The sequence below is a fragment of the Eptatretus burgeri genome, chromosome 15, assembly GCF_056783735.1.
Source record: "Eptatretus burgeri isolate ZD-2024b chromosome 15, Ebu_testis_v1, whole genome shotgun sequence".
Taxonomy (NCBI): Eukaryota; Metazoa; Chordata; class Myxini; order Myxiniformes; family Myxinidae; genus Eptatretus; species Eptatretus burgeri.
In genome coordinates, this window is record NC_140975.1 from 9,905,818 (window position 1) to 9,933,476 (window position 27,659).

Below are 27,659 nucleotides of genomic sequence, written 5' to 3' on the forward strand. Positions count from 1 at the left end.
CTCTATATATCTCTCTATATATCTCTCTATATATCTCTATCTCTATCTCTATCTCTATATATCTATATCTCTATATATCTATCTCTCTATATCTATATCTCTCTATCTCTATATATCTATATCTCTCTATCTCTATATATCTCTCTATATATCTATCTCTCTATCTCTCTATCTCTATATATCTATATCTCTCTATCTCTATATATCTCTCTATATCTCTATCTCTATCTCTATCTCTATCTCTATATATCTATCTCTCTATATCTCTATCTCTATCTCTATCTCTATCTCTATCTCTCTATATATCTATCTCTCTATATCTATATCTCTCTATCTCTCTATATCTATATCTCTCTATCTCTATATATCTCTCTATATATCTCTCTATATATCTCTCTATATATCTCTCTATATATCTCTCTATATATCTCTCTATATATCTCTCTATATATCTCTCTATATATCTCTCTATATATCTCTCTATATATATCTCTATCTCTATATATCTCTATCTCTATATATCTATCTCTCTATATCTCTATCTCTATCTCTATCTCTATATATCTATCTCTCTATATCTCTATCTCTATCTCTATCTCTATATATCTCTCTATATATCTATCTCTCTATATCTATATCTCTCTATCTCTCTATATCTCTATATATCTCTCTATATATCTCTCTATATATCTCTCTATATATCTCTCTATATATCTCTCTATATATCTCTCTATATATCTCTATCTCTATATATCTCTCTATATATATCTCTATCTCTATATATCTCTATCTCTATATATCTATCTCTCTATATCTCTATCTCTATCTCTATCTCTATATATCTCTCTATATATCTATCTCTCTATATCTATATCTCTCTATCTCTATATCTATATCTCTCTATCTCTATCTCTATATATATCTCTCTATATATCTCTCTATATATCTCTCTATATATCTCTCTATATATCTCTATATATCTCTATATATCTCTATATATCTCTATATATATCTCTATATATATCTCTATATATATCTCTATATATATCTCTATATATATCTCTATATATATCTCTATATATATCTCTATATATATCTCTATATATATCTCTATATATATCTCTATATATATCTCTATATATATCTCTATATATATCTCTATATATATCTCTATATATATCTCTATATATATCTCTATATATATCTCTATATATATCTCTATATATATCTCTATATATATCTCTATATATATCTCTATATATATCTCTATATATATCTCTATATATATCTCTATATATCTATCTCTCTATATATCTATCTCTCTATATCTCTATCTCTCTATCTCTCTATATCTATATCTCTCTCTCTCTCTCTCTCTCTCTCTCTCTCTCTCTCTCTCTCTCTCTCTCTCTCTCTCTCTCTCTCTCTCTCTCTCTCTCTCGTGCAGCCTGTGGCTGCTGGTTGAATCATTGGTTGGAACATGGCTATGCCGCTGATGCAGTTTCCCCCTTACCAGTACACTGGTGCTCATTTTTCTGACCTCAGAAAGATGACAGACTCAGTCAACCTCTTGGTGTATTTTAATTCAGCAGCCAACGGGGCTTGAACTCAGGACCCAAGGGTCCCTAGCCGCCACCCTAACCACAAAGCCAACACCAGGCTTCAACACACAATCAACCAATCACCTTTGCCAGAGCATTGATGTTGTCCCCCCGCCCCCCATCATAACCGGTGCCCTGGAGTTATTAAAGTAGTGCAGCAGGTCAGGCATCACATTCTCAGTGAAGTCCTCATTACATCGTACGTGTATCAGGCGGCATTGTACACCATACACAGCTGGTCCAACAGCAATGACGCCTCTACCGAGATCACCCATTCGTGTGATTCCATGAGGATCCATTGATGTCCCCGAGTTCCACAAGCTCGTTCTGGATCCGTAGCAGTGAAGAAACCTGAGTGCAAACTTTATTCTTACAAACACTTGGATCTTCAATAAATGGTCCTTGGATCGTGATCCATGAATATATTGAAAAGGAACTTAAATGCAGGAGACCATTAGGCACATTCAGCCTGGTTCAGCTAAGAACACATCAAATCAAATTCAAACGGACAGAAATTGTAAGGTACATAATTTAAAAAACAAGAAGCGAATACTTCGATATCACGCAGCTGGGGGCAGTAAAAGTCGAGGTTAAGAATGATGAAATAATTTTGCAATTATAAAATTTAAATGTAGACACACTGAATTAGCATGCATGATGGGAAGAGTTGTGACGTTGGACAAATTTATATTTATAGCCCTCACATCAAAGGGACGTACGAGGCCATAAGTGTGACAGAAAACATGACAGAAGACGTGACAAAAGACACAGGACAGAATAGCCAATTATATAACAGCACAATGTCGCCGCGGTGTTATAACCATTTGTCACCAAAAAAAGAGGAAGAAATCTCCTCCACAAGACGTTTTAAAAACACTTCTGGTGAAAAACAATGAAGAACGAGAGTTACAACGCTGCGCGTCAACAACTAACGGAACAGGAAGATTTTCACTTCTGGCTCAGAAAATCAACTTCCGGCGTCACACAGAAAACAATTCAGCACAAAAAAACGTCGCTCTTCCACATGAACCACGCCCATAATCCACCCGGCAATCTCCTCCCACAATCCACCCAGCAATCTCCGCCCATAATCCACCCGGTAATCTCCGCCCATAATCCACCCGGCAATCTCCGCCCACAATCCACCCGGTAATCTCCGCCCACAATCCACCCGGTAATCTCCGCCCACAATCCACCCGGCAATCTCCTCCCACAATACACCCGGCAATCTCCGCCCATAATCCACCCGGCAATCTCCGCCCACAATTTACCCGGTAATCTCCGCCCACAATACACCCGGCAATCTCCAAACACAATCCACCCGGCAATCTCCGCCCACAATCTACCCGGTAATCTCCGCCCACAATCCACCCGGTAATCTCCGCCCACAATCCACCCGGTAATCTCCGCCCACAATCCACCCGGTAATCTCCGCCCACAATCCACCCGGTAATCTCCGCCCACAATTCACCCGGCAATCTCCGCCCACAATTCACCCGGCAATCTCCGCCCATAATCCACCCGGCAATCTCCGCCCACAATCCACCCGACAATCTCCGCCCACAATCCACCCGGCAATCTCCGCCCACAATCCACCCAGCAATCTCCGCCCACAATACTGTGGTGAATTGAGGTGAATTGAGGGACATGACGCGGGATCACATGTTGTGCGTCTCGCGTATAAGGGGAGGTCTCCGCGGCACGGGGTGATTGTCCCCGGGGCATTGCCATTTACATCGGCTGTTCACTTGATGCTCGTTGACTGAAGGTGCTCATTGACTGGTGAGAATGGAGATTATATCGAACTCCGTGCTTACGCGGATTTAGTCTGCGATGATTAATTGCACATGTATACGTTACTGCTTATGTACTCCTAGCTGAACCTGTATTCCCCGGTGTGCCCGCAGAAGCGGCTCCAATCAAATGGAATAAAGCCTAAACTCTGAAGGTTCTTCTCTCGCTCTCACTTCAATTTATTCCATTTGGTTTTCTCGGCTCTCTCAACCAATGATGGACAAGATCTACAAACCAGAGAGGTTCGACGCAGACCCAAACGCGACTGACGCAGAAATGAAATGGTCGCATTGGTTCTGTTCCTTCTCACACTATCTGACCATCATCAAAGAGGGAGCTGACAAATTTGCCGCTCTCGTGAATCATGTCTCGCCCGGCGTGTACAGGCTCTTCTCGGAGTGCGACACTTACGAAGCAGCGATCGACGTGCTGCAGGCGCTCTACGTGAAGCCCAAGAACGAGGTATACATACGACATCTTCTCAACACACGCAAGCAAGCAGCCGGGGAGACAATCGATCAGTTCCTGCAAGCTCTGAATCAGCTGGGAAAAGACGGCAGCTTCCGGGCCGTAAGCGCCGAGGAACACCGAAAGGAAGCGACACGGGAGGCATTCATCCAAGGACTCAGATCAGCCCACATACGGCAACGCTTACTAGAGAAAGCGCAACCCACTCTTGAAAAGGTAGTCGATCAGGCTCAAGCAATGGATACGGCTCAGCAGCAATCTGAGTCATTTGGGACACCGATGCTGCTAATGAACGCTGCTACGGTGGGAACTCAAGGAACCCCACTGACACAGACACAGCCAGACACAGGGGATGGAGAAACACCCAAGGAGCCGGATACCCAGGCCACGTCAAACTCCTCAGCAACTGCTCCGGTTGGTAAATGCTTCTTTTGTGGGTACAAAAGACACCTCCGCCACAAATGCCCGCCAGAGATGCCACATGCATGAATTGCGACAAGAAAGGGCATTATGCCAGGGTATGTAAATCTACTCGAAGGAGAAATAAACCCACTTCTGCGGCTCTCTACTCGCAAAATAAATTAACTGCAGCCTCCCCGGGGAATCTATCCAAGGCTATCATCAACGTACGAATTAACGGGCATATGGCTGAGGCACTGATTGATACCGGTAGCTCTGAAAGTTTCGTCAACAGCTCGCTAGTGACGGGCAGGAAATGGATAATCCACCCGACTGACAATACGGTATGCATGGCCGCCACCTCACTACAATCCCGCGTACGAGGGTACTGCAATGTTGAATTGGACGTAAAAGGGTACACGCATCGGGATGTAAGGGTACTGGTGCTTCGTGATTTGTGCGCAGACGTAATTCTGGGTCATAATGTCCTCAAGCAGCACACGAGCGTCGAAATACCCTTTGGAGGAAGCAAGCCTCGTCTAATTTTAAATGCGTTGACCACCGCGGAGGTAACGTCCCCCCAGCTGTTCGCTAACTTGTCGCCGGTCTGCAAACCGATAGCGATCAAATCGCGGCGATATACCACTGCTGACATGAATTTCATCACCTCAGAAATCAAGCGATTACTGGAAGAAGGAATTATAGAACCGAGCGATTCGCCATGGCGCGCACAGGTGTTAGTAACCAGCAGTCAGAACCATAAGAAACGAATGGTTGTCGATTATTCCCAAACGGTCAATCGTTTCACCCAACTCGACGCCTACCCTTTGCCGCGCATAGACGAGATGGTCGAACGTGTGGCCAATTATAAGATATTCAGCACCATCGACTTGCGAAGCGCCTATCATCAAATTCCCATCCGAGAGGAAGACAAACCTTACACCGCATTCCAGGCAGGGAGGCGCCTCTACCAATTCAGGAGGATTCCATTCGGTGTCACGAATGGAGTAGCCTGCTTCCAACGGGTTATGGACGACATCATCTCAGATGAAAACCTCAAAGACACTTTTGTTTACGTGGACAATGTCACAGTGTGCGGTAGGGATCAGGGGGAACATGATAGGAATCTGGACAGATTCTTGAGCATTGCTAGAAAATATAATCTGACTCTCAACTACGAGAAATGCGTATTCTCGGCAAGGTCAATTGACCTTCTCGGCTACACAATAGCCGACGGCACAAATAAGCCTGATCCTGAACGATTGCGCCCACTTCGTGAGCTACCCCCACCTCAGGACCTGCAGACAATGCGCCGGGTGATCGGCATGTTCGCTTACTATGCGAGATGGATTTCGCAATACTCCGAGAAAATACATCCCCTAGTGCATTGCAAAAACTTTCCACCAGATGCCGCTGTTGTAAGAGCTTTCCACAACCTCAAGGATGATATCAGTAAGTCCGTGGTTTTATCGATCGACAGCTCGGTGCCCTTCGTGGTGGAAACCGACGCTTCAGATCACGCCATAGCTGCTACACTTAATCAGTCTGGGCGGCCGGTCGCGTTCTTCTCGAGAACTCTCTCTAGAAGCGAGCAGAGACACTCGGCAATAGAGAAGGAGGCGTACGCCATCGTCGAAGCGCTGCGGAAATGGAGACATTATTTACTGGGAAACCACTTCACGCTCGTTACGGACCAACGATCCGTGGCATTCATGTTTGATGGGAAAAATAACGGGAAAATTAAGAATGAAAAAATTATGAGATGGCGGATAGACCTAGCCTGCTACAGTTACGACATTGTTTACCGGCCCGGGAAGGAAAACCCTGCTGCAGATACCTTCTCTCGGGTCTACAGTTCAGCAACAATCAGTCAGGCTTTGCAAGACCTACACGTGTCTCTGCCACCCAGGGGTAACCAGGATGGCACATTTCATGCGCAGACAAAATCTTCCCTATTCTGTTGAAGATATTAAACAAATGAATGCTTCATGCCCTGTTTGTGCTGAACTAAAACCCAGATTCTATGGCGCGGCATCTGGCAGACTGATCAAGGCCACTTCCCCCTTCGAGAGACTAAACATCGACTTCAAAGGGCCCCTGCCGACCGAGACAGACAACAGATACATATTCACCGTTGTTGATGAATATTCAAGGTTCCCTTTCGCATTTCCGTGCTCGGATATGACCTCGGGCACTGTCGTGAGATGTCTCTCTGACCTCTTCGCTATGTTTGGGAAACCTTCGTACATACATTCAGACAGAGGGCCGTGTTTCATGTCGGCCGGGCTAAAACAATTCCTATTAGAGCACGGCATAGCAACTAGTCGAACGACGGGTTACAACCCACAGGGAAACGGGCAGGTGGAACGGTATAATGGAGTTATTTGGAAAGCTGTAACTCTGGCGTTGAAATCAAGAGGGCTGGGCCCCGAGCGGTGGGAGGTTACTCTTCCCGACGCTCTGAATTCCATACGCTCTTTGCTCTGCACGTCCACCAATGCAACTCCTCACGAACGAATGTTTACTCACCAGCGACGTTATGTTGACGGTCAAACGGTGCCCAACTGGCTGACCCATCCCGGAACAGTGTTCATGAAACGCCCGGTACGACAAAGCAAGTATGAACCCCTGGTGGAGGGGGTCGAACTCATTGACACTAATCCAGAGTATGCTCATGTCAGGCTCCCGGATGGCAGGGAGACCACTGTGTCGGTTCGCCATCTGGCTCCCTCAGGTACTCCTCCCGCAGGTACACCACCTTCTGGCACTCCTCCTTCAGACATCCCCTCCCCAGGTGTTCCCCCCCCCCCCAGGAAGTCCACCGGGCGACGGGGCTGCCGCGTTCCACCCGAGAGCGATCGAGGAGTCATCCCCGGCACAAGTCGAGGCTCACCAAGAGGATCGGGAGCCTCCCTCAAGTGAAACTGCCATTTACTCCCGGAGAGGTCGACGAATAAGGCCCCCTCGACGACTCAATCTGTAAAGGGGATTATCGGCATTCTCGCTGCTCATGCTCCTATATGCCCATTATATCATATATCGATGCTCATTTCCATGCTCCTACAACTCAAAATAATCACTGCTTGGCATGTATGCTTCTGTAGACCTATTAGTCTGCGTTGCTTGAAATGTATACTCCTATAGTGCTAAAGCAATCATGGTGCGTAAGATGGGCCCCTAGTTACATTTTAAAGGTGGGGAGAATGTGGTGAATTGAGGTGAATTGAGGGACATGACGCGGGATCACATGTTGTGCGTCTCGCGTATAAGGGGAGGTCTCCGCGGCACGAGTGGTTGTCCCCGGGGCATTGCCATTCACATCGGCTGTTCACTTGGTGCTCGTTGACTGAAGGTGCTCATTGACTGGTGAGAATGGAGATTATATCGAACTCCGTGCTTACGCGGATTTATTCTGCGATGATTAACTGCACATGTATACGTTACTGCTTATGTACTCCTAGCTGAACCTGTATTCCCCGGTGTGCCCGCAGAAGCGGCTCCAATCAAATGGAATAAAGCCTAAACTCTGAAGGTTCTTCTCTCGTCTTCACTTCAAATACACCCGGCAATCTCCGCCCACAATTCACCCGGCAATCTCCGCCCACAATCCACCCGACAATCTCCGCCCACAATTCACCCGGCAATCTCCGCCCATAATCCACCCGACAATCTCCGCCCACAATCCACCCGGCAATCTCCGCCCACAATTCACCCGGCAATCTCCGCCCACAATTCACCCGACAATCTCCGCCCACAATCCACCCAGCAATCTCCGCCCACAATTCACCCGACAATCTCCGCCCACAATCCACCCGGCAATCTCCGCCCACAATTCACCCGGCAATCTCCGCCCACAATCCACCCGGCAATCTCAGCCCACAATTCACCCGGCAATCTCCGCCCACAATTCACCCGGCAATCTCCGCCCACAATCTCAGCCCACAATCCACCCGGCAATCTCCGCCCACAATCCACCCGGCAATCTCCGCCCACAATCCACCCGACAATCTCCACCCACAATCCACCCGGCAATCTCCGCCCACAATTCACCCGGCAATCTCCGCCCACAATTCACCCGACAATCTCAGCCCACAATTCACCCGGCAATCTCCGCCCACAATTCACCCGGCAATCTCCGCCCACAATCCACCCGGCAATCTCCACCCATAATCCACCCGGCAATCTCCGCCCACAATCTCAGCCCACAATCCACCCGACAATCTCCGCCCACAATCCACCCGGCAATCTCCGCCCACAATCCACCCAGCAATCTCCGCCCACAATACTGTGGTGAATTGAGGTGAATTGAGGGACATGACGCGGGATCACATGTTGTGCGTCTCGCGTATAAGGGGAGGTCTCCGCGGCACGGGGTGATTGTCCCCGGGGCATTGCCATTTACATCGGCTGTTCACTTGATGCTCGTTGACTGAAGGTGCTCATTGACTGGTGAGAATGGAGATTATATCGAACTCCGTGCTTACGCGGATTTAGTCTGCGATGATTAATTGCACATGTATACGTTACTGCTTATGTACTCCTAGCTGAACCTGTATTCCCCGGTGTGCCCGCAGAAGCGGCTCCAATCAAATGGAATAAAGCCTAAACTCTGAAGGTTCTTCTCTCGCTCTCACTTCAATTTATTCCATTTGGTTTTCTCGGCTCTCTCAACCAACGATGGACAAGATCTACAAACCAGAGAGGTTCGACGCAGACCCAAACGCGACTGACGCAGAAATGAAATGGTCGCATTGGTTCTGTTCCTTCTCACACTATCTGACCATCATCAAAGAGGGAGCTGACAAATTTGCCGCTCTCGTGAATCATGTCTTGCCCGGCGTGTACAGGCTCTTCTCGGAGTGCGACACTTACGAAGCAGCGATCGACGTGCTGCAGGCGCTCTACGTGAAGCCCAAGAACGAGGTATACATACGACATCTTCTCAACACACGCAAGCAAGCAGCCGGGGAGACAATCGATCAGTTCCTGCAAGCTCTGAATCAGCTGGGAAAAGACGGCAGCTTCCGGGCCGTAAGCGCCGAGGAACACCGAAAGGAAGCGACACGGGAGGCATTCATCCAAGGACTCAGATCAGCCCACATACGGCAACGCTTACTAGAGAAAGCGCAACCCACTCTTGAAAAGGTAGTCGATCAGGCTCAAGCAATGGATACGGCTCAGCAGCAATCTGAGTCATTTGGGACACCGATGCTGCTAATGAACGCTGCTACGGTGGGAACTCAAGGAACCCCACTGACACAGACACAGCCAGACACAGGGGATGGAGAAACACCCAAGGAGCCGGATACCCAGGCCACGTCAAACTCCTCAGCAACTGCTCCGGTTGGTAAATGCTTCTTTTGTGGGTACAAAAGACACCCCGCCACAAATGCCCCGCCAGAGATGCCACATGCATGAATTACGACAAGAAAGGGCATTATGCCAGGGTATGTAAATCTACTCGAAGGAGAAATAAACCCACTTCTGCGGCTCTCTACTCGCAAAATAAATTAACTGCAGCCTCCCCGGGGAATCTATCCAAGGCTATCATCAACGTACGAATTAACGGGCATATGGCTGAGGCACTGATTGATACCGGTAGCTCTGAAAGTTTCGTCAACAGCTCGCTAGTGAAGGGCAGGAAATGGATAATCCACCCGACTGACAATACGGTATGCATGGCCGCCACCTCACTACAATCCCGCGTACGAGGGTACTGCAATGTTGAATTGGACGTAAAAGGGTACACGCATCGGGATGTAAGGGTACTGGTGCTTCGTGATTTATGCGCAGACGTAATTCTCGGTCATAATGTCCTCAAGCAGCACACGAGCGTCGAAATACCCTTTGGAGGAAGCAAGCCTCGTCTAATTTTAAATGCGTTGACCACCGCGGAGGTAACGTCCCCCCAGCTGTTCGCTAACTTGTCGCCGGTCTGCAAACCGATAGCAATCAAATCGCGGCGATATACCACTGCTGACATGAATTTCATCACTTCAGAAACCAAGCAATTACAGGAAGAAGGAATTATAGAACCGAGCGATTCGCCATGGCGCGCACAGGTGTTAGTAACCAGCAGTCAGAACCATAAGAAACGAATGGTTGTCGATTATTCCCAAACGGTCAATCGTTTCACCCAACTCGACGCCTACCCTTTGCCGCGCATAGACGAGATGGTCGAACGTGTGGCCAATTATAAGATATTCAGCACCATCGACTTGCGAAGCGCCTATCATCAAATTCCCATCCGAGAGGAAGACAAACCTTACACCGCATTCCAGGCAGGGAGGCGCCTCTACCAATTCAGGAGGATTCCATTCGGTGTCACGAATGGAGTAGCCTGCTTCCAACGGGTTATGGACGACATCATCTCAGATGAAAACCTCAAAGACACTTTTGTTTACGTGGACAATGTCACAGTGTGCGGTAGGGATCAGGGGGAACATGATAGGAATCTGGACAGATTCTTGAGCATTGCTAGAAAATATAATCTGACTCTCAACTACGAGAAATGCGTATTCTCGGCAAGGTCAATTGACCTTCTCGGCTACACAATAGCCGACGGCACAAATAAGCCTGATCCTGAACGATTGCGCCCACTTCGTGAGCTACCCCCACCTCAGGACCTGCAGACAATGCGCCGGGTGATCGGCATGTTCGCTTACTATGCGAGATGGATTTCGCAATACTCCGAGAAAATACATCCCCTAGTGCATTGCAAAAACTTTCCACCAGATGCCGCTGTTGTAAGAGCTTTCCACAACCTCAAGGATGATATCAGTAAGTCCGTGGTTTTATCGATCGACAGCTCGGTGCCCTTCGTGGTGGAAACCGACGCTCAGATCACGCCATAGCTGCTACACTTAATCAGTCTGGGCGGCCGGTCGCGTTCTTCTCGAGAACTCTCTCTAGAAGCGAGCAGAGACACTCGGCAATAGAGAAGGAGGCGTACGCCATCGTCGAAGCGCTGCGGAAATGGAGACATTATTTACTGGGAAACCACTTCACGCTCGTTACGGACCAACGATCCGTGGCATTCATGTTTGATGGGAAAAATAACGGGAAAATTAAGAATGAAAAAATTATGAGATGGCGGATAGACCTAGCCTGCTACAGTTACGACATTGTTTACCGGCCCGGGAAGGAAAACCCTGCTGCAGATACCTTCTCTCGGGTCTACAGTTCAGCAACAATCAGTCAGGCTTTGCAAGACCTACACGTGTCTCTGCCACCCAGGGGTAACCAGGATGGCACATTTCATGCGCAGACAAAATCTTCCCTATTCTGTTGAAGATATTAAACAAATGAATGCTTCATGCCCTGTTTGTGCTGAACTAAAACCCAGATTCTATGGCGCGGCATCTGGCAGACTGATCAAGGCCACTTCCCCCTTCGAGAGACTAAACATCGACTTCAAAGGGCCCCTGCCGACCGAGACAGACAACAGATACATATTCACCGTTGTTGATGAATATTCAAGGTTCCCTTTCGCATTTCCGTGCTCGGATATGACCTCGGGCACTGTCGTGAGATGTCTCTCTGACCTCTTCGCTATGTTTGGGAAACCTTCGTACATACATTCAGACAGAGGGCCGTGTTTCATGTCGGCCGGGCTAAAACAATTCCTATTAGAGCACGGCATAGCAACTAGTCGAACGACGGGTTACAACCCACAGGGAAACGGGCAGGTGGAACGGTATAATGGAGTTATTTGGAAAGCTGTAACTCTGGCGTTGAAATCAAGAGGGCTGGGCCCCGAGCGGTGGGAGGTTACTCTTCCCGACGCTCTGAATTCCATACGCTCTTTGCTCTGCACGTCCACCAATGCAACTCCTCACGAACGAATGTTTACTCACCAGCGACGTTATGTTGACGGTCAAACGGTGCCCAACTGGCTGACCCATCCCGGAACAGTGTTCATGAAACGCCCGGTACGACAAAGCAAGTATGAACCCCTGGTGGAGGGGGTCGAACTCATTGACACTAATCCAGAGTGTGCTCATGTCAGGCTCCCGGATGGCAGGGAGACCACTGTGTCGGTTCGCCATCTGGCTCCCTCAGGTACTCCTCCCGCAGGTACACCACCTTCTGGCACTCCTCCTTCAGACATCCCCTCCCCAGGTGTTCCCCCCCCCCCCAGGAAGTCCACCGGGCGACGGGGCTGCCGCGTTCCACCCGAGAGCGATCGAGGAGTCATCCCCGGCACAAGTCGAGGCTCACCAAGAGGATCGGGAGTCTCCCTCAAGTGAAACTGCCATTTACTCCCGGAGAGGTCGACGAATAAGGCCCCCTCGACGACTCAATCTGTAAAGGGGATTATCGGCATTCTCGCTGCTCATGCTCCTATATGCCCATTATATCATATATCGATGCTCATTTCCATGCTCCTACAACTCAAAATAATCACTGCTTGGCATGTATGCTTCTGTAGACCTATTAGTCCGCGTTGCTTGAAATGTATACTCCTATAGTGCTAAAGCAATCATGGTGCGTAAGATGGGCCCCTAGTTACATTTTAAAGGTGGGGAGAATGTGGTGAATTGAGGTGAATTGAGGGACATGACGCGGGATCACATGTTGTGCGTCTCGCGTATAAGGGGAGGTCTCCGCGGCACGAGTGGTTGTCCCCGGGGCATTGCCATTCACATCGGCTGTTCACTTGGTGCTCGTTGACTGAAGGTGCTCATTGACTGGTGAGAATGGAGATTATATCGAACTCCGTGCTTACGCGGATTTATTCTGCGATGATTAACTGCAAATGTATACGTTACTGCTTATGTACTCCTAGCTGAACCTGTATTCCCCGGTGTGCCCGCAGAAGCGGCTCCAATCAAATGGAATAAAGCCTAAACTCTGAAGGTTCTTCTCTCGTCTTCACTTCAAATACACCCGGCAATCTCCGCCCACAATTCACCCGGCAATCTCCGCCCACAATCCACCCGACAATCTCCGCCCACAATTCACCCGGCAATCTCCGCCCATAATCCACCCGACAATCTCCGCCCACAATCCACCCGGCAATCTCCGCCCACAATTCACCCGGCAATCTCCGCCCACAATTCACCCGACAATCTCCGCCCACAATCCACCCAGCAATCTCCGCCCACAATTCACCCGACAATCTCCGCCCACAATCCACCCGGCAATCTCCGCCCACAATTCACCCGGCAATCTCCGCCCACAATCCACCCGGCAATCTCAGCCCACAATTCACCCGGCAATCTCCGCCCACAATTCACCCGGCAATCTCCGCCCACAATCTCAGCCCACAATCCACCCGGCAATCTCCGCCCACAATCCACCCGGCAATCTCCGCCCACAATCCACCCGACAATCTCCACCCACAATCCACCCGGCAATCTCCGCCCACAATTCACCCAGCAATCTCCGCCCACAATTCACCCGACAATCTCAGCCCACAATTCACCCGGCAATCTCCGCCCACAATTCACCCGGCAATCTCCGCCCACAATCCACCCGGCAATCTCCACCCATAATCCACCCGGCAATCTCCGCCCACAATCTCAGCCCACAATCCACCCGGCAATCTCCGCCCACAATCTCAGCCCACAATCCACCCGACAATCTCCGCCCACAATCCACCCGGCAATCTCCGCCCACAATCCACCCAGCAATCTCCGCCCACAATACTGTGGTGAATTGAGGTGAATTGAGGGACATGACGCGGGATCACATGTTGTGCGTCTCGCGTATAAGGGGAGGTCTCCGCGGCACGGGGTGATTGTCCCCGGGGCATTGCCATTTACATCGGCTGTTCACTTGATGCTCGTTGACTGAAGGTGCTCATTGACTGGTGAGAATGGAGATTATATCGAACTCCGTGCTTACGCGGATTTAGTCTGCGATGATTAATTGCACATGTATACGTTACTGCTTATGTACTCCTAGCTGAACCTGTATTCCCCGGTGTGCCCGCAGAAGCGGCTCCAATCAAATGGAATAAAGCCTAAACTCTGAAGGTTCTTCTCTCGCTCTCACTTCAATTTATTCCATTTGGTTTTCTCGGCTCTCTCAACCAACGATGGACAAGATCTACAAACCAGAGAGGTTCGACGCAGACCCAAACGCGACTGACGCAGAAATGAAATGGTCGCATTGGTTCTGTTCCTTCTCACACTATCTGACCATCATCAAAGAGGGAGCTGACAAATTTGCCGCTCTCGTGAATCATGTCTCGCCCGGCGTGTACAGGCTCTTCTCGGAGTGCGACACTTACGAAGCAGCGATCGACGTGCTGCAGGCGCTCTACGTGAAGCCCAAGAACGAGGTATACATACGACATCTTCTCAACACACGCAAGCAAGCAGCCGGGGAGACAATCGATCAGTTCCTGCAAGCTCTGAATCAGCTGGGAAAAGACGGCAGCTTCCGGGCCGTAAGCGCCGAGGAACACCGAAAGGAAGCGACACGGGAGGCATTCATCCAAGGACTCAGATCAGCCCACATACGGCAACGCTTACTAGAGAAAGCGCAACCCACTCTTGAAAAGGTAGTCGATCAGGCTCAAGCAATGGATACGGCTCAGCAGCAATCTGAGTCATTTGGGACACCGATGCTGCTAATGAACGCTGCTACGGTGGGAACTCAAGGAACCCCACTGACACAGACACAGCCAGACACAGGGGATGGAGAAACACCCAAGGAGCCGGATACCCAGGCCACGTCAAACTCCTCAGCAACTGCTCCGGTTGGTAAATGCTTCTTTTGTGGGTACAAAAGACACCTCCGCCACAAATGCCCGCCAGAGATGCCACATGCATGAATTGCGACAAGAAAGGGCATTATGCCAGGGTATGTAAATCTACTCGAAGGAGAAATAAACCCACTTCTGCGGCTCTCTACTCGCAAAATAAATTAACTGCAGCCTCCCCGGGGAATCTATCCAAGGCTATCATCAACGTACGAATTAACGGGCATATGGCTGAGGCACTGATTGATACCGGTAGCTCTGAAAGTTTCGTCAACAGCTCGCTAGTGACGGGCAGGAAATGGATAATCCACCCGACTGACAATACGGTATGCATGGCCGCCACCTCACTACAATCCCGCGTACGAGGGTACTGCAATGTTGAATTGGACGTAAAAGGGTACACGCATCGGGATGTAAGGGTACTGGTGCTTCGTGATTTGTGCGCAGACGTAATTCTGGGTCATAATGTCCTCAAGCAGCACACGAGCGTCGAAATACCCTTTGGAGGAAGCAAGCCTCGTCTAATTTTAAATGCGTTGACCACCGCGGAGGTAACGTCCCCCCAGCTGTTCGCTAACTTGTCGCCGGTCTGCAAACCGATAGCGATCAAATCGCGGCGATATACCACTGCTGACATGAATTTCATCACCTCAGAAATCAAGCGATTACTGGAAGAAGGAATTATAGAACCGAGCGATTCGCCATGGCGCGCACAGGTGTTAGTAACCAGCAGTCAGAACCATAAGAAACGAATGGTTGTCGATTATTCCCAAACGGTCAATCGTTTCACCCAACTCGACGCCTACCCTTTGCCGCGCATAGACGAGATGGTCGAACGTGTGGCCAATTATAAGATATTCAGCACCATCGACTTGCGAAGCGCCTATCATCAAATTCCCATCCGAGAGGAAGACAAACCTTACACCGCATTCCAGGCAGGGAGGCGCCTCTACCAATTCAGGAGGATTCCATTCGGTGTCACGAATGGAGTAGCCTGCTTCCAACGGGTTATGGACGACATCATCTCAGATGAAAACCTCAAAGTCACTTTTGTTTACGTGGACAATGTCACAGTGTGCGGTAGGGATCAGGGGGAACATGATAGGAATCTGGACAGATTCTTGAGCATTGCTAGAAAATATAATCTGACTCTCAACTACGAGAAATGCGTATTCTCGGCAAGGTCAATTGACCTTCTCGGCTACACAATAGCCGACGGCACAAATAAGCCTGATCCTGAACGATTGCGCCCACTTCGTGAGCTACCCCCACCTCAGGATCTGCAGACAATGCGCCGGGTGATCGGCATGTTCGCTTACTATGCGAGATGGATTTCGCAATACTCCGAGAAAATACATCCCCTAGTGCATTGCAAAAACTTTCCACCAGATGCCGCTGTTGTAAGAGCTTTCCACAACCTCAAGGATGATATCAGTAAGTCCGTGGTTTTATCGATCGACAGCTCGGTGCCCTTCGTGGTGGAAACCGACGCTTCAGATCACGCCATAGCTGCTACACTTAATCAGTCTGGGCGGCCGGTCGCGTTCTTCTCGAGAACTCTCTCTAGAAGCGAGCAGAGACACTCGGCAATAGAGAAGGAGGCGTACGCCATCGTCGAAGCGCTGCGGAAATGGAGACATTATTTACTGGGAAACCACTTCACGCTCGTTACGGACCAACGATCCGTGGCATTCATGTTTGATGGGAAAAATAACGGGAAAATTAAGAATGAAAAAATTATGAGATGGCGGATAGACCTAGCCTGCTACAGTTACGACATTGTTTACCGGCCCGGGAAGGAAAACCCTGCTGCAGATACCTTCTCTCGGGTCTACAGTTCAGCAACAATCAGTCAGGCTTTGCAAGACCTACACGTGTCTCTGCCACCCAGGGGTAACCAGGATGGCACATTTCATGCGCAGACAAAATCTTCCCTATTCTGTTGAAGATATTAAACAAATGAATGCTTCATGCCCTGTTTGTGCTGAACTAAAACCCAGATTCTATGGCGCGGCATCTGGCAGACTGATCAAGGCCACTTCCCCCTTCGAGAGACTAAACATCGACTTCAAAGGGCCCCTGCCGACCGAGACAGACAACAGATACATATTCACCGTTGTTGATGAATATTCAAGGTTCCCTTTCGCATTTCCGTGCTCGGATATGACCTCGGGCACTGTCGTGAGATGTCTCTCTGACCTCTTCGCTATGTTTGGGAAACCTTCGTACATACATTCAGACAGAGGGCCGTGTTTCATGTCGGCCGGGCTAAAACAATTCCTATTAGAGCACGGCATAGCAACTAGTCGAACGACGGGTTACAACCCACAGGGAAACGGGCAGGTGGAACGGTATAATGGAGTTATTTGGAAAGCTGTAACTCTGGCGTTGAAATCAAGAGGGCTGGGCCCCGAGCGGTGGGAGGTTACTCTTCCCGACGCTCTGAATTCCATACGCTCTTTGCTCTGCACGTCCACCAATGCAACTCCTCACGAACGAATGTTTACTCACCAGCGACGTTATGTTGACGGTCAAACGGTGCCCAACTGGCTGACCCATCCCGGAACAGTGTTCATGAAACGCCCGGTACGACAAAGCAAGTATGAACCCCTGGTGGAGGGGGTCGAACTCATTGACACTAATCCAGAGTATGCTCATGTCAGGCTCCCGGATGGCAGGGAGACCACTGTGTCGGTTCGCCATCTGGCTCCCTCAGGTACTCCTCCCGCAGGTACACCACCTTCTGGCACTCCTCCTTCAGACATCCCCTCCCCAGGTGTTCCCCCCCCCCCAGGAAGTCCACCGGGCGACGGGGCTGCCGCGTTCCACCCGAGAGCGATCGAGGAGTCATCCCCGGCACAAGTCGAGGCTCACCAAGAGGATCGGGAGCCTCCCTCAAGTGAAACTGCCATTTACTCCCGGAGAGGTCGACGAATAAGGCCCCCTCGACGACTCAATCTGTAAAGGGGATTATCGGCATTCTCGCTGCTCATGCTCCTATATGCCCATTATATCATATATCGATGCTCATTTCCATGCTCCTACAACTCAAAATAATCACTGCTTGGCATGTATGCTTCTGTAGACCTATTAGTCCGCGTTGCTTGAAATGTATACTCCTATAGTGCTAAAGCAATCATGGTGCGTAAGATGGGCCCCTAGTTACATTTTAAAGGTGGGGAGAATGTGGTGAATTGAGGTGAATTGAGGGACATGACGCGGGATCACATGTTGTGCGTCTCGCGTATAAGGGGAGGTCTCCGCGGCACGAGTGGTTGTCCCCGGGGCATTGCCATTCACATCGGCTGTTCACTTGATGCTCGTTGACTGAAGGTGCTCATTGACTGGTGAGAATGGAGATTATATCGAACTCCGTGCTTACGCGGATTTATTCTGCGATGATTAACTGCACATGTATACGTTACTGCTTATGTACTCCTAGCTGAACCTGTATTCCCCGGTGTGCCCGCAGAAGCGGCTCCAATCAAATGGAATAAAGCCTAAACTCTGAAGGTTCTTCTCTCGTCTTCACTTCAAATACACCCGACAATCTCCGCCCACAATTCACCCGGCAATCTCCGCCCATAATCCACCCGACAATCTCCGCCCACAATCCACCCGGCAATCTCCGCCCACAATTCACCCGGCAATCTCCGCCCACAATTCACCCGACAATCTCCGCCCACAATCCACCCAGCAATCTCCGCCCACAATTCACCCGACAATCTCCGCCCACAATCCACCCGGCAATCTCCGCCCACAATTCACCCGGCAATCTCCGCCCACAATCCACCCGGCAATCTCAGCCCCCAATTCACCCGGCAACCTCCCCCCACAATTCACCCGACAATCTCCGCCCACAATCTCACCCCACAATCCACCCGGCAATGTCCGCCCACAATCCACCCGGGAATCTCCGGCCACAATCCACCCGACAATCTCCACCCACAATCCACCCGGCAATCTCCGCCCACAATTCACCCGGCAATCTCCGCCCACAATTCACCCGACAATCTCAGCCCACAATTCACCCGGCAATCTCCGCCCACAATTCACCCGGCAATCTCCGCCCACAATCCACCCGGCAATCTCCACCCATAATCCACCCGGCAATCTCCGCCCACAATCTCAGCCCACAATCCACCCGGCAATCTCCGCCCACAATCTCAGCCCACAATCCACCCGGCAATCTCCGCCCACAATTCACCCGGCGAGCGCCGCCCATAATCCACCCGACAATCTCCGCCCACAATCCACCCGGCAATCTCCGCCCACAATTCACCCGGCAATCTCCGCCCACAATCCACCCGACAATCTCCACCCACAATACACCCGGCAATCTCCGCCCACAATCCACCCGACAATCTCGGCCCACAATCCACCCGACAATCTCCGCCCACAATTCACCCGGCAATCTCCGCCCATAATCCACCCGACAATCTCCGCCCACAATCCACCCGGCAATCTCCGCCCACAATTCACCCGGCAATCTCCGCCCACAATTCACCCGACAATCTCCGCCCACAATCCACCCGGCAATCTCCGCCCACAATTCACCCGACAATCTCCGCCCACAATACACCCAACAATAAGTGTGACAGAAGACACAGGACAGAATAGCCAATTATATAACAGCGCGATGTCGCAGCGCTGTAATAAAAAGCTAAAGCCTACCCCCACCAAAACTGGAGATGAGATTAGGGGGGTGGGGGGGAAGGGAGGAATCTGTCACTCGAGATCGAAGTGCAAAACCCCCACTATTACCAGATGATGTCACTTAACCCCCAAGGGCTGAGTTGCATCATGCATGAAAGCTTTCCAAGATATTCAGCTTTAAATTGCTGCACACAATGAGACATAAATGTCATGCATTTCAGTGAGCATCAATTAATACTTCTGCAGAATAATTGCAATAAAAATGTTTGAAGAAGCAATGAAACAGCACGTTGATACGCATACACGGTTGTACATGGACACTGCTGTCGATAACACCGACATGGCTGGCTGGTAACCTTCATTGCAAAGAAAACTAAATTGTTGTCCATGTCTCGCTCCAAAACAGGTCTTTCTCTTCTATGCACAATGGTTCTTCAACTTTAACAGAATCATCTGAACTTCGGCCTCTTGTTTTGCACATCTCCTCTAACTCCCGTTGGGATAAGTACATTTCTGTTATTACTGAAAGTGCTTCCAAGCAAGTTGGTTGTCTTTAACGAGCACAGAGATATTTACCTCCGAATACTATTTTGTATCTGCATAAGACAACTATATGTCCTTTCATGGAGTACTGTTGCCACATCTGGACTGGAGAACCAGCCTGCCACTTATGTTTACTTGATCAACTCCAGAAACGCAGAGTGAACCTGGTTGGTGCAGAGATAGGTTCAAGTCCTCAACTGCTCTCTCACCGTAGATCAGTTGCCCCTCTTATTTTGTTCTACAGATATTTTCATGGCAAATGTTCTGCTGGACTTTCTAACTTGGTTCCTCCTATACGAGTGTTTAGACGCAACACTCGGTTTGCCATCTCTGTACACCCATGCACTAGAGCTGATCCAAAGTGCAGAACGAAAAGCTATGCAGATGGTTTATCTCTTGTGCTGTCTCACTTTGAAATTCACTACCTGTGATGTGATTCCCATTATCCTACCATCGACCCAGCTTAAAGAGGAATGTCAATTCATACTTCCTACATCTTTGAGGTTTCATCACATTTCACCTAATTTATGCTCCTTCCATGAGTCTTGAAGTTGCACGTCGTATGCATACGAGGCCAAGTTGTATCCATCATGCACAAACTTTGGGCTTTGACCTCATTGGAACAGCAGTGAACCAAGCACATAGCTTGCATACCAGTTCTGTATTCACCATACTGGCTGTTCTGACCCATGCACTGCCGTCTAACATGGGTTCAGACAGTTTGAGCGCAGAGCTTGTACAAAACACACATACACACCTCACTGTAAGCATAGTGTTGGTTTAATGGTTGAGGTGGCTTCCTTAACATCTTCGGATCTTGAGTTGAAGCTCCTGTCGTTCGTTGAAATAACACCAAGTTGGTTGACTCATCCTGTCTTCCTTCTGGGGTCGGCCAATTGAGTACCAGCTTCCTGGTAACAGGGGCACTGCATCAGCCGCAGAGCCATGGTTCCAGAAAATGATGCAACCAGCAGCCACAGTCGACATACTGCCGAAACAACTGCTCCCCGATACTTGTTCACTTAGGGGCATCAAGCTGATTAGGGTAACCGGGTAGTGGGGGTGATGCGACTACACCCTCAAAAAGGTCCTTTCCCCTCGGGACTACAGTGGTATCCAACCAATGCTGCCCCTCCTGGTTCTGGTCACTTTGATCACTCATAATGATTTAATTGAAACCGCCAATTGCGCACTCCGTAATTCCACGTACGATTTCTCCCACCTCAAGTTCGAATCAAACTCCTCGACACCAATGTTACGGTCGATCCATCATCCCAGTAACCTGGTTTGAATCCAGCGAGTCATCTTAATATGACCTTAACGGTCAATCACCTCAAGGTCTTCCCTGCTGCCTCACCTGTCTTAATAGCCATGATAACGTATGAACTGGAAGTCTGAATTGACCCAGTGTTACACCAAAGAGGCATCGCACGTCATATCCAAATGAGGCTGAGTGAGCCTGACATGCGACACAATCCAGGGTTGCGGTGTGACGAACAACAGTCAATTATCCCTCAACAGTCTTTGCTTAAATCACCAAAGAGAACCACTAGAACAGAAGTCACCTGAGACCAAGTGCATTTAATGAGCAAATGATGGCACACAGAGAAGGGAACAAAAGGGAAGCAATAACGATCAATGGTCAATCAAAACCCCCTGAACCCACAACCGATGTATGCGCCCTCAAAATCAATGACGAAATGGGAGATCATAATAAAACAATGCCTTAATGGGCCCTCATGGTAGATAAATCGGGTAATGACAAGGCGAGAGAGTTATTCAGAAAACAAGGCAGAAATGGTGGAGAAGGAGTGATCCATGACCAAGAACCAGGCCCATTCATAGCTGGCAGATCGGCTCCCTGGTACCACGCGTCATGATGCCTGGGAAGAGGAGAGGCATGGCTGTTAGGGTGGAAACATGGCTCTGCACAGCGCGAACACTCTGGTTTAGCGGTCTTCTGTGTTGGGCTTTCCGGGCATATCCTTCCCTTTCTGTTGTTGCCTCCACCATTATAACCTCGGACTTATGAGTCACTGATAACACGCAACAACCTCTCTGGCGCACTCACTATTACACAATGACCAGTCCAGTGGGCAGAGATACCCCTCTCTGAACTCTCACTCCACAACTCAGAGGCAAGCCGTGCATTATGATGGCTTTCTGACGTTTGCTGCCGAAAATAGCACCACAAGGCCGATCGAATGCTATAAGAAGACCTAAAATTCAGATTACATAGATAACCAGAGTTGGTGTCAAAGCCAGCCAATGCTCGCCTGTTTATACATTTATCGTTTTTAAGAGACTCGTCTAATAATTAATATATTTTTTTTATAAAGCATTGCAGTGAAGTCTGATCCGAATAATTTTGAAGCAATATACGTATTTGTATATTGTAATCATTAACAACAGCGCAAGTGAGCACAACATACGCCTGAACAAAAAGGTATATACAGAATTGTGCTACAACATGGAAAACAGCATCCTGCTTGCCATGGCAACCACTTTAGATGACGAATGTATGTCACAACACACCGTCTCCACAGTCTGCACCGATATACCAAATATGAAACGTAAAAGTTTAAAACTTTGGGAGTTGGAGTGCGGATAGGAACGGACGGACAGACAGACAAACGGACAGACGACACATAATACGCCCCGATACATATATATATATATATATATATATATATATATATATATATATATATATATATATATATACATATACAAACATATATATATATATATATATACATATACAAACATATATATATATATATATATATACATATACAAACATATATATATATATATATATACATATACATATACAAACATATATATATATATACATATACATATACAAACATATATATATATATATATACATATACATATACAAACATATATATATATATATATATATATATATATATATACATATACATATACAAACATATATATATATATATATATATATACATATACATATACAAACATATATATATATATATATATACATATACATATACAAACATATATATATATATATATATATATATATATATACATCTATATATAAATACATATACATATACAAACATATATATATATATATATATATATATATATATATATATATATATATACATATACATATACAAACATATATATATATATATATACATATACATATATATATATATATATATATATATATATATATATATATATATATATATATATATATATATATATATATCGGGGTGTATTATGTGTCGTCGGTCCGTTTGTCTGTCTCGTCCGGGAGCCAAGCTATCAAAATTGAAAAAATTGCCCGGTCTGCTATAAAATTTTAGTGTTTATTTTCAGAAAGACACCCTTTGAGTATATGAAAACCAATGTTGGCAAAAGTGAAACTCTTGCGCAACACAGTCAGCACTTTTGCGAGCCCCCTCTGATAACAAAATGTTGGCAAAAGCGAAGATGTAGGATGGGGGTAGGGGTAATTCATATTGTCCTAAAATCATAACCACTAAACCTATATACACAAATGACCCCTCATATTAAAGAGGAATTCATTACCTATATCACAATTGGTGTACATATAACCTACCTACAATTGACAAGGTTATATGTCAAACAACAAAAGATTTATGGAACTCAGAATTGCTTGACTATCAACGGGGTCAGTAACAAGAACATACTTTTACATGCCATGGTTTTAAGGAAGATAAAATTAGAAATGAATTAACACAATATTGTGACATGAAACATCCTCTTGAGAAGAAGAGTCACTCTCTGAAACAACTCCACCACATGAACCTCTCCGACCAAGGCATATGCATGTCACTCAGCAAGGCACAGCAGCCTTTTTGCATGAACAACGTTTCAGACATTTGGATAATTTGCACATGCAAGACAGTTTTGTCTATATTTGGCTTGGCTGGCTTAGACATGAGAATTGGGACCAGTTTTCCATTGATAAGGGTTCTGCCAAATGTTGTGGCTGGGGGAAGTGCTCAGTCACTGAGATGTGCACGTCTATACAGAAGCAATTGATACAATGCTCTTAAAACAAGGAAGTAAAACGCATCTTCTGTTGCTGGCAGTGACCGAAGGTCTAATTTTGAAGAGACAAACATATGCTGCCTGAGGGTATCCAAACAGCTGAACCCTTTTTGGCCATACAGAGCAGTCCAGTAGACTCTGGACTCAATGACACATTCTGTTGCTGCCATTTCACTATCTCTCCCAAAATCAACAAAGTGGGGAAGGTTTCCTATCAGTCCCAGAGAAACCTGTGCCGCTCTTCTTTTTCCCCTTCTGAATGGGTAGCTCACTGTGTCACATCCACACAACACATATGTGCACAGGAGTGTAGCTACAACATCAAGAGGATCTTTCTGGTACTTCTTGCTCAACACTTCTACCAGCTCATAAATATAGTCTGTCCATTCCTGTCCGCAGGAATATATATACACACACAAATGTATATATATATATATATATATATATATATATATATATATATATATATATATATATATATATATATATATATATATATATATCAGGCGTATAAAAAAGTGTGATAGATAAAAACATTAGTAATGAAAAAATAACTTACACCAAAAACTTTAACATTTTCACACTCACACTCACGCCAAGGGTATCGCTATAGCTCTCTGTTCTTCGAACAGGCGAGCTAAAAACGATAAAGAATGGTTTGACAATTTTAGATACAGACATGGAGATGGGTCTTGCAGCGAGACTTCATCGAATTAGACATAAAAGCAATGCATATCTAATATCACGATTGATTACTTTATGCTTATGCGAGACATTCACTTTAAAGAAATAACTGTTCTATTCCAATCATTATTAACCCCAGGGAACCATTTCCACAACATTACACCAGTACAAGTCCAAAGTTACTAACACAAAACTACTTCAGAGTTAAGAAAATGTGAATGTTGAGAGGAAGTTCAGGACAAAAAAAAGAAGGAATTTATTTAAACATTCAAACATCACCTCACCTCCACACTCCTATCAGCACAGCTGAGCAGAATCCACGAACAAAGGCACTGGATAGTGCGGTAACCGCAGCCCCAACCACGATCGCCTATTGCATCTCAAGTGCAGTGGTAGGAATCAAACGGACCGTGCATTTTTGCAGACTGCACGGCGTTCTCCGGCACGTAAATCAGCTCAGGCCAAACACACAGTAACTTTGGATGGGTTACCATGGGACGACTAGTTGTTGTCTTACAAGTTGAGGGTGCCATAGTGTCACAATCTGGTATAATAGAGGACAAAAGAGAGTTAAGATGGAAAAATAGGTGAGATATTAAATCATAAAATGAAAGAAAAGTTTGAGTCACAGCAAAAAAAAAAAAATAATAACAGATTGCTTTGTCCAGTGATTCTGAAGACAAAGCATGACTGTCCAAGTCCATAAGACATTTGTGTGTGTAACATATATACATATATATATATATATATATACATATATATATATATATATATATATATATATATATATATATGAAATTCAACTATCGTAGGTTTCTACCAATTGCGGACAACCGATTGTGTTTCAATTTCATTATCACGGTAGGTATATAATTTCGGCCAATCGTGGTTTTTGATCTGAGATGAGTCATCGTTTGCGTGTGCGATTTCCGACCGTAATGAGCCTGCCGCTTCTTGTTTCTCAAGCACCATTAATTGTTGTCATCAGACGAGCATACTGAAATGAACCGACATTTAATCAACTAGTGCATGCCCATAGGTGCGTACTTGTAGGTGCAAACAAAACAAAACAAAAACTTTCAAACCGCATGCCAGAAACAACCACACAGACCGTTCCTTCGCTCTCACGTGCCCGTACGTGCGTGACCGTACATGCAAAAAAAAAACTTTCAAACTGCGTGCCAGAAACAACAATCACACGGGCTGTTCCTTCGCTGTCGTCAACGACTGGATTGGGGCATTGTGTTTATCTATAAATGAGCATAAGAAATCGAGAAATTATTAGAATACAATAAGTCATCACAATCTGGAAGTAGTGCGTTAGTGCCCATATGGAATGTTCAAATACAATCCACAAATTATCGCTTGCATTGAATTAACAACTGCTGTGATATTTACATATACAGATTACTTAAAATGCAAATTAAAATCAACTTTACCTCCGTGTCTTTGCAAGCCATGACATTCGCTGCCATTGACCATTGCCACTCCTACGCCACGGTGAGGAGACAGGGTAGGATTTGTAGGAGACCTGAAAGTACAGTGTCATGAGGTATTCCATGTTCAAATTGTTTTATTTTTAAAATAGTTTAAAAAAAATTTGCAAAGCAGACCACCAAAATGAGATGTATTTCGTTGGGAAGCATGTTGAGTAGAGCTGAATTTCTTAACACTTCCAAAGGCCAAACCGATTTGACACTTGGAAACAAAAAAAGGTTGTGCACTTTTTTGATAAATTGTTTTTGGAACAATTTTTCTTCAATAAATATATAATAATAAAAATTGTCTACATGTACACACCTTTATCTCTTTAGCACCTCTTCATAAACAACATTGCTAAGGAAACAGGCCTTCTTTGTTTCCTCGTCCAAGGAAAGAACGCGGACGCTGCTGGATCTGCCAATGTTTTGATAAATTATTTTCGGAACAATTTTTCTTCAATAAATAAATAATAATAAAAATTGTCTACATGTACACACCTTTATCTCGTTAGCACCTCTTCATAAACAACATTGCTGAGGAAACGGCCCTTCTTCTTTGTTTCCTCGTTCAGGGCAATAATGCAGAGGCTGCTGGATCTGCCAACGTTTTGATAAATTATTTTCAGAACAATTTATCTTCAATAAATAAATAATAATAAAAATTGTCTCCATGTACACACCTTTATGTCGTTAGCACCTCTTCATAAACAACATTGCTGAAGAAACGGCGCTTCTTTGTTTCCTCGTCCAGGGCAAGAATACGGAGACTGCTGGATCTGCCAACCCTACTGGCCGCCACGTAGAACTGACCATGGCTGAAGAAGTCTCTTGTGCAGAAGACCCCAACACGGTGTAGCGACTGCCATTGAGATTTATACACAGTCAGGGCAAAGCATGGTCATACTGGAAACTGCCGACGCCGCAGAGTGAACGGGAAGATGTTGTCAGATGGACTCAAGTTTATGCGTGGAATCAGCAATGTGCGTCCAGAATTGACACCCATCACAGATTTTACAACCAACAGATTTGGAAGGATCTGATGGATGATGTACCTTGAGCCAATGCAGTGCCCGCTCTGCAGGTCGAAGTTTCGTCGCAGCATGATCACCATACCCACCTTGAGAGTGATCCGATGTGGAAGCATACCAGATGGACAGAGGGTGTTCAGGAACTCAGGCGAATACAAATGATCACCCTCAGATTCCGCTGTATCGACGCTACAGCAAACATGTTCCTCCCCTGAAAATA

The 27,659-nt window shown here is 46.7% G+C and overlaps 1 pseudogene; it reads right to left on the reverse strand.

The window, feature by feature from the left end:
• The window catches only part of LOC147011470 (ufm1-specific protease 1-like), a 32,188-nt pseudogene extending 5,622 nt beyond the window's left edge, over positions 1–26,566 (reverse strand).
• Between the last annotated feature and the right edge of the window lie 1,093 nt (positions 26,567–27,659).